The sequence below is a fragment of the Chiloscyllium plagiosum genome, unplaced genomic scaffold (assembly GCF_037043375.1).
Source record: "Chiloscyllium plagiosum isolate Xiang-an unplaced genomic scaffold, Cpla_swu_hap1 HiC_scaffold_43, whole genome shotgun sequence".
Classification (NCBI taxonomy): Eukaryota; Metazoa; Chordata; class Chondrichthyes; order Orectolobiformes; family Hemiscylliidae; genus Chiloscyllium; species Chiloscyllium plagiosum.
Genome location: NW_028270181.1, coordinates 20,252,478 through 20,264,764, shown reverse-complemented (window position 1 = coordinate 20,264,764; position 12,287 = coordinate 20,252,478). Strand labels below are relative to the sequence as shown.

At 43.2% G+C, this 12,287-nt stretch overlaps 1 long non-coding RNA gene across 1 annotated transcript in view; it reads right to left on the bottom strand.

The window, feature by feature from the left end:
* LOC148137450 (uncharacterized) overlaps window positions 1–11,799 on the bottom strand; it is a 29,856-nt gene extending 18,057 nt beyond the window's left edge. The window contains exon 1 of the long non-coding RNA XR_015754297.1: window positions 11,670–11,799. This is a non-coding gene — a long non-coding RNA (uncharacterized LOC148137450). The remainder of the gene's footprint in view (window positions 1–11,669) is intronic.
* Between the last annotated feature and the right edge of the window lie 488 nt (window positions 11,800–12,287).

The following is a 12,287-nucleotide window of genomic DNA, read 5'->3' as shown; positions in this document are numbered from 1 at the left end:
TCACTGTATTGTGACAAGAGTTGCTCTGTTTGAATGACACATTGATATATAAGAATTGTAGGCTGCCAGCCAAATAGCAGTCTATGGAGTGCAGCCTACAGTTCTTAGCTGTGACTGAGGAAACTGGCTATGTGTCATAGAGTCATAGAGATGTACAGCACGGAAACAGACCCATCGGTCCAACCTGTCCATGCCGACCAGATATCCCAACCCAATCTAGTCCCACCTGCCAGCACCCGGCCCATATCCCTTCAAACCCTTCCTATTCATATACCCATTCAGGTACCTTTTGTGCAGTGTTGGTACAGTGAGGTTAGCGACATAGGTATCTTGTACTTTATGTCCGAAGTCACATAACACCACATTATAATTGAACAGACTTAATTGAAATCACAAGCGTTCAGATCATAGCTCCTTTGTCAGGAAGCTTGTGATTTCAAATAAACCTGTTGGACTATAACCTAGTGTCATGTGACTTCTGACCTTGTCCACCCCAGTCTAACACTGGCACCTCCACAACCTGTACTTTATGGCAAATGGGCTGACCCTTACTCAAACAGACCCTGCGCATGGGAACTCCAATTCTCTCCCAGTCTCAAGAATAAAGTCAGACCTTTCAGCAGAAGTTAGGAAACAAACTTAATTATAAATTTGGAACTCTCTTTCACAAAGGTCAATTTTTTTTGATCAATTATAAATTGCTGCAAACTCCTTAGAGACTGATAGCATTTCAAACCAAACTCAAACTTTCAGCGAATAGCTAAAAGGATGTCAAGGCAAGATTCCATGTTACATTTACCGAGTTACAACAAGGCAGTTAATGTACATCAAAAGTGACCTTCACAGCATACACTATCCCACTGGCATGAGAACACCAGACTAGCTCACACACAGCAGAGGGGGCCATTGGTTTTTTTTTAAACTTTCTCTCGTGTATTCCTAGCAGGGCGGAGCACAGACATGTCTTTCGCTCAGTCTGCTTTCACACATTACAATCACACCATAATATAATAAGCTTCAATCTGCAATTTGAGAGGGAGAGGGTACAATCGGAAGTGACAATATTTCTGTTGAATAAAGGGAACTATGGAGCTATGAGGGATGGGCTGGCCAAAGTTCAATGGTGCAATACCTTAGCAGGGATGACAGTGGAGGAACAGTGGCAGATATTTCTGTGTATAATGCAGAAGATGCAGGATCAGTTCATTCCGAAAAGGAAGAAAGATCCTAGGAGGAGGCATGGGTGGCCGTGGATGATGAGGGAAGTTAAGAAACATATAAAGTTAAAAGAGAAAAAGTATAACATAGCAAAGATAAGTGGGAATACGAAGGACTGGGAAGCTTTTAAAGAACAACAGAGGATTACTAAGAAGGAAATATGAAGAGAAAAAATGAGGTAAACTGGCCAAAAATATAAAGGAGGATAGTAAGAGCTTTTTTAAGTATGTGAAAGGCAAAAAATGGTTAAGACTAAAATTGGGCCCTTGAAGACAGAAACAGGGGAATATATTACGGGGAACAAAGAAATGGCAGAAGAATTGAATTGGTACTTCAGATCTGTGTTCACTGAGGAAGACACAAGCAATCTCCCTGAGGTAACAGTGGCTGAAGGGCCTGAACTGAAGGGAATTTATATTTGCCAGGAATTGGTGTTGGAGAGACTGTTAGGTCTGAAGGTTGATAAGTCCCCGGGGCATGATGGAATACATCCCAGGGTACTGAAGGAGGTGGCTCGAGAAATCGTTAATGCGTTGGTGATTATTTTCCAGAGTTCGATAGATTCGGGATCAGTTCCTGTGGATTGGAGGGTGGCTAATGTTGTAGCACTTTTTAAGAAAGGTGGGAGAGAGAAATCAGGAAATTATAGACCAGTTAGTCTGACCTCAGTGGTGGGAAAGATGCTGGAGTCTATTATAAAGGATGAAATTGTGACACATCTGGATAGTAGTAATAGGATAGGTAAGAGTTAGCATGGATTTATGAAGGGGAAATCATGCTTGACTAATCTTTTGAAATTTTTTAAGAATGTAACTCTGAAGATGGATGAGGGAGATCCAGTAGATGTAGTGTACCTGGACTTTCAGAAAGCTTTTGATAAAGTCCGACATAGGAGGTTAGTGAGCAAAATTAGGGCGCATGGTATTGGGGGCAAAGTACTAGATTGGATTGAAAGTTGGTTGGCTGACAGGAAACAAAGAGTAGTGATAAACGGCTCCATTTCGGAATGGCAGGCAGTGATCAGTGGGGTACTGCAGGGATCAGTGCTGGGACTGCAGCTTTTCACAATATATATTTATGATATAGAAGATGGTATTAGTAATAACATTAGCAAATTTGCTGATGATACTAAGCTGGGTGGGAGGGTGAAATATGAGGAGGATGTTAGGAGATTACAGGTTAGATAAGTGGTCAGATGCATGGCAGATGCAGTTTAATGTGGATAAATGTATGGTTATCCACTTTGGTGGCAAGAACAGGAAGCCAGATTACTATCTAAATGGAATCAATTTAGGTAAAGGGCGGGTACAAAGAGATCTGGGTGTTCTTGTACACCAGTCAATGAAGGTAAGCATGCAGGTACAGCAGGTAGTGAAGAAGGCTAATAGCATGCTGGCCTTCATAACAAGAGGGATTGAGTAAAGAAGGAAAGAGGTTCTTCTGCAGCTGTACAGGGCCCTGGTGAGACCACACCTGGAGTATTGTGTGCAGTTCTGGTCTCCAAATTTGAGGAAAGACATTCTGGATATTGAGGGAGTGCAGCATAGGTTCACGAGGTCAATTCCTGGAATGGCAGGACTACCTTATGCTGAAAGACTGGAGAAACTGGGCTTGTATACCCTTGAGTTTAGAAGACTGAGAGGGGATCTGATTGAGACATATAAGATTATTAAAGGATTGAACACTCTGGAGGCAGGAAACATGTTTCTGCTGATGGGTGAGTGCCGAACCAGAGGACACAGCTTAAAAATACGGGGTAGACCATTTAGGACAGAGATGAGGAGAAACTTCTTCACCCAGAGAGTGGTGGCTGTGTGGAATGCTCTGCCCCAGAGGGCAGTGGAGACCCAGTCTCTGGATTCATTTAAGAAAGTGTTGGATAGAGCTCTCAAGGATAGTGGAATCAAGGGTTATGGAGATAAGGCAGGAACAGGATACTGATTAAGGATGATCAGCCATGATCATATTGAATGGTGGTGCAGACTCGAAGGGCAGAATGGCCTACTCCTGCACCTATTGTCTATTATCTATTATCATATCCACAGTTTGGGGATGGAACTTGCAGGAAATAATTCAGGTTTTTGCATCTTATCTCTTCCTTAAATGTGCCTCTTTGAAATTCTTTGTCACTCTTCCAGGTGTGACAAACTTCAAGACTGGACGTAATCCAAACTGGAATTTTCCAGACAGTCACTCAATTGCATTCTCTTCCATCTCTTGCTTGTATTGTCTTCTCAAGTCAACAGAACAACTGTATATTCACTCAAGGGATGCAGTGTTAATGGCAGGACCAAGTTGCCCTTGAGAAGATGGTGATGAGCTGCCTTCTTGAATTGCTGCAATCAATTTGGGGTATGTACACCACAATACCACTGGGGAAGGAGTTCCTAAACTCAGCAACACTGAAGGAATGATGATATATTTTCATGTCAGGATGGTGTGTGGCTTGGAGGGAACTTGCAGATGATAATGTTGTTCCCATGTAGCTACTGCCCTTGTCCTTCTGGATAGAATTGGTCATGAATTTGGAAGGCGCTGCCCAAGGAGACTTGGTGAAATCCTGCACTGCATCTTGTGGTGAATGTGGTGTCAAACAAACAGGCTGTTTGGTCTTGATGGCAACAAACTTCTTGAGTGTTGCTTAAAAGATGAAAGCTATGATCAATTATCATGACAACTGTAAGAATAGGCTAAAAACACTCTTGCCTAAACAGTATTCTTGTAAGTAGCTTTTAATGTACTTTAAACAACAGAACAAAACATTTTCTTAACTGATAAATGAAAAATACATTTCATAGGTATATTTCACATTGTCCTTTAAGCAGACATCCAAACTCCCAGAATCTGTCCAAAATAATTATTAGCTCTCAATGATTTACTTCTGTTCCTTTCTTTTCTCATCTTGGTCTTTTCAAATCATGAATCCAGGTTCTAGTTTCACCCGATGAAGGAGCAGCACTCAAAAAGCTTGTGATTTCAAATGAACCTGTTGAACTATAACTTGGTGTCATGTGACTTCTGACTTTGTCCACCGTAGACATACATCAGCACCTCCACATCATTTCAAATATCAGAACTGAAACTGATTAATTCCTGTTATCCAAATATGTTAAAAGAAATATGTACGAAGACGGGTAAATGATGTATGTCCCAGAACAGCCATCATCTCATGAAAAACTCAGATGCTAAATGGCCTACATCTTTTCCTATGCTCCGAATATTGAAAAGCAAGTGAATATCTTTAAAATATAGTTGCACAATGGGCTAGTGATATACTGCATTGAGTACTCAATCGGTTGGACACTGTATTAACACATGGGTTTTAATACTCCTGGGAGTCAGTTTTGGACAAGGAGATGCACTGCCACTGGCACATGCCTTCTCACTCAGAACCTTTCTATCTTGGATGCATAAGAGGTAGTATAGATTCAGCCTAGGCAAGTGAATACTTGCATTTAGATATTGTCTGACCTTATACTTGGAAAGTGCAAAAGTACTTCACAGCCAATTACTCATTGTTAGTTGCACACAGACTGAGCATCCATATTACACAAGCCTAGATCCTGCAATGAAACAATGAATTGAATGACGTTGGTACTTGCAAACTAATGTGTTGAAATTTTTTTTAAAATCTTCAAAATGTTTTGCTCTTCCTATTATCTCCAATTTTGTTCTATTTGTTTAACCACCAGCCTGATCACAAGACCAAGGATCCAAAGTGATCTAGGCAGCATCTGGAAGAGTAGAAAATCAAATTCAGTATGGAGTCGTTCCAACTATTAAACTGAAAGATCCAATCATTTGAACACTTTTCCACATAATGTTCTGTTGCAGCATGTAGCTTATTCCTATGAAATGCTGATCATATTGTCATCCTGGCCAATAATCAATATCCTCATTACCTCTTCACTGAAGATGTTAATGCTATTGTCCCTACTTTTCAGTAAACAATTTCAATGAAACAAGTATATACTCCAGGGAAGGGCTGATCCATTTTTGACAAGATGTTGATATAGAATTATTTTAAACGGATCTGCTAACACTGGGAGATAGCCCCCACTGAACTGAGGGGTTTTTTTTTCAGAATGTCAGTGAGTTATTTTGTTTGGATTGCAAACAGTCAACAACATTCAAAAATAAAATGTTGTGGCTTGATTGAAATGCTCTGACGGTTTTTGTCAGAATTTTCAGAAGAGGTTGTTGATGTGGATTGGCTTGAACCTTCATGGGTAAGATTGAAATGCTTTAAGTAAAAAGAAAATGTTTTTCTCAGCTTTGTAGTTGCAAACCATCAATTGCACAATCGCAATCATGTTGAGCTAACACAGCATGGTGGAGTAGTATGCTCTTGACTTGGCTCACTATGTATCCCTAAAAATATTCCATCTTTGCCTCTCACCATAATCAGTGTTTCAAATCATATAGAAGGACCGATGTCGTTGATGTGCTGACTGTATGTCAGTTATAAGGGGTTTACATTGAATATAATAAATTATACATAAGCTTTAGCTCTACAGTTTAACAACTGTTTCCAACAGCTTTTTTTTCTACTTCTCCTTTATGTTGAAACTAAATAAATTGAATGCATCAGCCCAACAAGAAAGTGGTTCTATAATGAAACTCATAAAATATAAATCATGTGTGGCCAGAGGATTATAACGAAATAACAAGCAAGGAATATGAAGAACTTCAATGAAGAAACATCACGTTTAGAAATAAAATAACACATTAAAAGTCTTGAGGCAACATGCAAATCAATAAGATTCAATTTGACCAACAAGGGCTGTGTAAGTGGAATGTGAAGCATCTTGGACACAGAGACAGGAGAGATCAGTTGAAATAACAGTTCATCCTAGAGGATCAAGAGGGAGATGAGATATTGCTGAATGGTGTTTCCAGTCATATCATCTCCCACTTCCTCTGGAAGGTCACTTGTTACACATTTGTCTCCAGAAAGCAGGCCAAGTCTACTGCAAGGACACATCTGCTTGAGCTGCACTCTCCTCACCCCACTCCTTCTGGTTTATTTTAAGATGTAATTTAACGACCGTGTATTCAAATTTCTGAGCTGATATTCTTTAGAAGGTTGCCTCTAAACTCACCCAGAGCTTTATGAAGAAATATATCATATAGGGATTGTGCAAGACTAATCTGGAAGGGTCATGGTTGCATCGTTTGAGATTGTTCAGTCTCTCAGTGTCTCTGGACTGAGGAAGAGATACATCAGCAAGTCTTCTTTTTATTTCTGAAATATAGCTGATTATCTAAGATACCGCGCATAGGCCAGAGTTAATTGGTCCACAACAATTAGGAAAACTCCCTACAACTTCCAGCCTCGGGTGACTGTCTGTGTGGAGTTTGCACACTCTCCCCGTGTCTGTGTGGGTTGTCTCTGGGTGCTCCGGGTCCAAAGATGTACAAGTTAGGTTGGTTGGCCAGGCTAAAATGCCCATAGTGTTCAGGGATGTGCAGGTTAAATGGATTAGCCATGGGAAATGTGGGTTTATGTGGACAGGGCAGGGCCTAGGTCTGGGTGGGATGCTCTTCAGAGGGTCAGTGCAGACTTAATGGGACAAATGGCCCCTTTCCACATTGTAGAGGTGCTGTAATTCTAACTTGCCAACAGATACAGAATAAAATTAACACCATTGTAACAAACTAAAGGAAAACCTTAATTCTTGGTCTCTGATACTGAAATGAAACTGAGCTTGGCTAAGTCCGAATTTCACACTTGCTTGAACCATCCTGCACCTTGTCTTCTTGTCCTGTGCCCATTACCATGTAAACTGCACGCATTGCCAACTAGAAAGCTCAGCTGCCTCAGGAATGGGGCCTTAATAGATCCCTTAGTGAGGCTGAAAGACCCCAAAGTAGCTGCCTAATGATTGCCAACTGACAATGGAACTGATTCTGAGTCACAAACCACACCTCCCCACCCCACCAAATTCAGAACAGTCCAGAGATGGGAATGTGGCAAGGAACTGACACAGAGGGAGCAGTGTAGCTCTGATTTCAATATCTACCTCCTTTAAAGATCCAGTTCTTACAAAGTGAACAGTTCAGTCTCCACATTGCATAGAAAAGGAGAATGTGGAGATGCTGACGAAGGTGTAACAAAAAAGGCTTCACTAGAATGATACCAGACTGTGAAAGGTACGTCCATCACAAACTGGCTGTGACTCTTCTCTTTCAAAAAGAAAAGAGCAAAGTTTGACCTGAGAGGGATCTTGAATATCATGAAAGGATTTGACAGGACAGTTGAAGGGAAATGCTTTCATAAGATCATAAGGTACAGACACAGAATTAGACCATATGGCCCATCAAGCCTGCTCCACCAGACTTGATCACAACTGATGCATTTCTCAATCCGCTCTCTGACCTTCTCCCTGTAACTCTTGCTCTCCTTACTAAACAAGAAACTATCTATCTCTGTCTTAAAGACACTCAATGACTTGCCCTCCACAGCCTTTATGCAACAATGAGTTCAACAGATTCACTACCCTCTGGCTGAAGAAAATCCTCATCATCGCAATTTCCATTTGTGAATGAGACTGGAAGTGGGGACATTGAGAAATTTTGGAGATTCTCCTTATCGGACAATGGTCAGAATGTGGAACCCACTGCTGTAGTTCAGGAAAAAAAAACATGTTCAAAGGGAGACTAGTTAAGAAATGATGGAGAAAGGTTTTTAAAAAAGGATAATTTAATATGCGGAGATGTATCGGAGTGGGAGGAGGCTCATATGAAGCATGAACCAGTATAGACCAGATGGGCTGAATATGGAGAGGTCCAGGAAGGGGAGGCAGGTGTCTGAGGGGGTCCAGGTGAACTTAAGATCAGGATGGAATGTGTTGGTGAAGTTGATGAACTGTTCAACCTCCTCGTGGGAGCATGAGGTGGTCCCGATACAGTCATCAATGTAGCGGAGGAAGAGGTGGGGAATGGGGTACGGAAAATGGATTGTTCCACATAACCAAAAAAGAGTTAGGCATAAGCTGGGGCCCATGCTGATGCCCATGGTACTCCCTTTTGTCTGGAGGAAGTGGGAGGATTCAAGGGAGAAATTATTGAGGGTGAGGACAAGTTCAGCAAAACGAATGAGAGTGTCAGTGGAAGGGTACTGGTGGAGATGTTGGGAGAGGAAGAAACGAAGGGCTTGGAGGCCCTCATATGGCAAATAGAGGTGTGGAGGGACTGAATGTCCATGATATAGGTGAGGCATTTGGGGACCAGGAAAACGAAAGTCTTGGAGGAGGTGGAGGGTGTGGGTGGTGTCCCGAATGTATGTGGGGAGTTCCTGGACCAGGGCGCGGGGGGGGGGGGATACCATAGTATCAAGGTAGGTGGAGATGAGTTTGGTGGGGCAGGAGCAGGTCAAAACAATGGGTCAGCCGGGGTAGTCAGGATTGTGGATCTTGGGTAGGAGGTAGAATCGGGTGGTGCGGCGTTCCTGAACTATGAGCTTGGAAGCTGTGGGTGGGAGATGCCCTGAGGTGATGAGGATGTGTACGGTTTGAGAGATGATGGTTTGGTGATGGGGGGGTTGAGGTCGTGGTCGAGGGGACAATAGGAGGAGGTGCATTTGAGTTGGCATCTGGCTTCAGCGGTGTAGATATCAGTGTGCCAAATTACCACTGTGCACCTACTGTTCACAGTTTGATGGTGACGTCGAGGTTGGAGCAGAGGGAGTGGAGGGCTGCGCTTTGTGAGAGTGAGAGGTTGGAGTTGGTGAGGGGGCTGGACAGGTTGAGGCAGTCAATGTCCCAGCAACTGTTGGAAATAAAGAGATCGAGGGCGTGTAACCGATCAGCACAGGGTGTCCAGGTGGATGGGTGTGTTGGAGGTGGGCAAAGGGGTTCTCGGAAAATGGGCGGGAGTCTTGGTGGAAAAAGTAAGCCCGGAAGCTGAGGCAGTGGAAGAAGTGTTCAATGTCACAGCGCGCGTTGAATGCGTTGATCCGGGAGCGGAGGGGGGTGAAGTTATGTTTTCAGTCACCATTGATGGAGACAGAGATGTCCAGGAAGGAGAGGGAGGCGTCTGAGATGGTCCAGGTGAACGTAAGGTCGGGGTGGAATGTGTTGGTGAAGTTGATGAACTGTTCAACCTTTCCTGATGAAGGGCTTTTGCCTGAAAGGTCAATTCTCCTACTCCTCGGATGCTGCCTGACCTGCTGTGCTTTTCCAGCACCACACTCTTGACTCTGATCACCAGCATCTGCAGTCCTCATTGTCTCCCAGAGGGGCTGATTAGCCTGTTCCTGTGCTGTGAATACTAGGTAATTAATGGTGTGCTATTGTGAAGGTAATTGTAATAAAGCAGATGGATTACATGGGTCAGTTTACTTGTACAGAAAAGCTCTTAGGAACCGTGAAGCATTGTAAACTTCTAGCTTCTGAACATTAAATGAGCTGTAAATTTCCTTGTTTAATTGAAACTTAAGATCTTCTACTGACTGTGGAATCAGATGCAGTTGCTATTCCTGCTCTGGGAACAGGGTGGGGGGAGTATTGAGGTTTGCCATATTCAAACATGAGGTAATATGGAAACCCAAACCACCACAAAAAAAAGATTTCATGGCTCTATATTCGGAGAGGTCCTGGTGAGTTCCTCTGCTGTCCTGGACAACATTCAGTCCTCAGCACCACTAGAAACAGACTAACCGGCCATTCACATCACTGTTTGTGGCATTTCCTTGATTCCAAATTGGCTGTCACATTTAGTTAGCTTTAATCAATGGTCAAATTACTATCTCACAGTCTGAGACTAATGGGTAAGACATTCAGGACTGAGATGAGAAAGAACTTCTTCCCTCAGAGGGTTGAGAAGCTGTGGAATTCTCTCCCACAGGAAGCTGTTGGGCCCAGTTCATTAATTGGATTCAAGTGGGAGCTGGACATGACCCTTGCAGCTGAAGGGATCAAGGGGTATGGGGAGAGAGTGGGAGTGGGACTCTGAGATTGCATGATCAGCCATGATCATATTGAATGGTGGTGCAGGCTCGAAGGGCTGAAGGGCTGAATGCTGAAACTTTATTGCTGGAACAGCACAGCAGGTCAGGCAGCATCTAGGGAACAGAAGATTCGATGTTTCGGGCACATGCCCTTCTTCAGGAATGAGCAGAGAGTGTTCAGCAGGAGAAGATAAAAGGTAGGGAGGAGGGACTTGGAGGAGGGGCGTTGGAAATGTGATAGGTGGAAAGAGGTCAAGGTGAGGGTGATAGGTCGGAGTAGGGTGGAGGCGGAAAGGTCAAGAAGAAGACTGCAGGTCAGGAAGGTGGTGCCGGGCTGGAGGGATTCGGCTGAGACAAGGTGGGGGGAGGGGGGATGAAGAAACTGGTGAAGTCCAAGTTCATCCCCTGTGGTTGGAGGGTTCCCAGTCGGAAGATAAGACGCTCCTCCTCCGACCGTCGCGTTGTTGTGGTTTGGCGGTGGATGAGTCCAATGACCTGCATATCCTCGGTGGAGTGGGAGGGGGAGTTGAAATGCTGTGCTACAGGGTGATTGGGTTGGTTCGTCCGGGTGGCCCAGAGGTGCTCTCTGAATCGCTCCGCAAGTAGGCGGCCTGTCTCCCCAATATAGAGGAGGCCACACCGGCTGCAGCGGATGCAGTAGATAATGTGGGTGGAGGTGCAGGTGAATCTGTGGCGGATATGGAAGTTTCCTTTGGGGCCTTGGAGAGAAGTGAGGGGGGAGGTGTGGGCGCAAGTGTTGCACCTCCTGCGGTTGCAAGGGAAGGTGCCGGGAGTGGAGGTTGGGTTGGTGGGTTGGAAGGGCTGAATGGCCTACTCCTGCAACTATTTTCAATGTTCCAATGTCTTAAGGTACAGTGGTAATGCTCCTACCTCTGAGCCAGGAGATCTGTATTCAAGTCCCACCTACTCCAGAGGTGTACAATAACAACTCTGATACATTTAATTAGGAAAATATCTACAAAAATAAATTTAATTGGCCATAAATAGTTCTGGGAGCATGGAAGCCTTAAAGATCTCAGAGAAGGTTACAGAATATTTGCACAGTATTTGATAATGTTTTATGTGTTTAGGTGATTGTTCGCTAATGTTTCTATTATTCTAAACTTGTACTTCATATTACACAGATATAAAAAACCAAAACTGTATTGATTAACAGAGAGACAAACATCAATAAAGTAAATTGGACTCCACGGTGTACCTCATCAGCCAAACAGTACGACAGAACAAATATTTGTCTTCATTCTCTTTTTTTTCCCCCTTATGACCCCAGTTCAAAGATGCCTGTGGGAATGGATTAGTTCCATTCAGCTTCTTGGCAGGAGAATTACTGGAAGCTGGTAGGTATTTCTTACGGCAGCAGATACATGACTACCTATTAAATCATGACTTTAAATATATAGAACAGTCTAAACATTCACTCTACAGTATCTTTTGAACAGATACATATTGCGCCATAGTGTACACACAGGCACCAACTTACCATCAAATTTTATTTATAACAGGAACCTTTGATCTGTCCCCTCTTCATTCAAAACTGACTAGGAACATATTGTATGAAATAATTTTCATTTCACACAGCCTCATCCTTGAGAAATGGGAGGCTTTGTTTCAATCTTGGAGTTGTTTACTTGACCTACTCCAGCTGCCAACTGTCCGAGTTCTGGTAATCGTCTCAATCTTTATCAAAATCAGTCTGGATGTTGATTTTTGCCTCGCCAGAACATCTATCCAAGTTGCTTTGCCAACGCTTGTGTTTTCCTGATTGTTTCAATTACTTTACAAAACGGGGTAATTCATTCCAAGTTTCATTACTCGGCACCCAGCTTTCCTCCAGACAGGAAATATCAACTTAATTGTCAAAATCAAATGAAGATTTCACAATTTGCAGAGCCAAGTTACTCAGCCACTGCCAATGGCCCCACTTTGTCGAATGAATGACCAGTGCTGTGTTGTCTGTGCAACTAGAGCCCACACTGGCTTTAGAAAGGAAAAGGTATATGAAGAAACTGGGAGCTGAGAAGTTTATGACCTTACCTGTAGATTAGATTCCAGGCATCTGAGTCTACATTTGCAGGTCAAAACTAGAATAGCTTTGAAT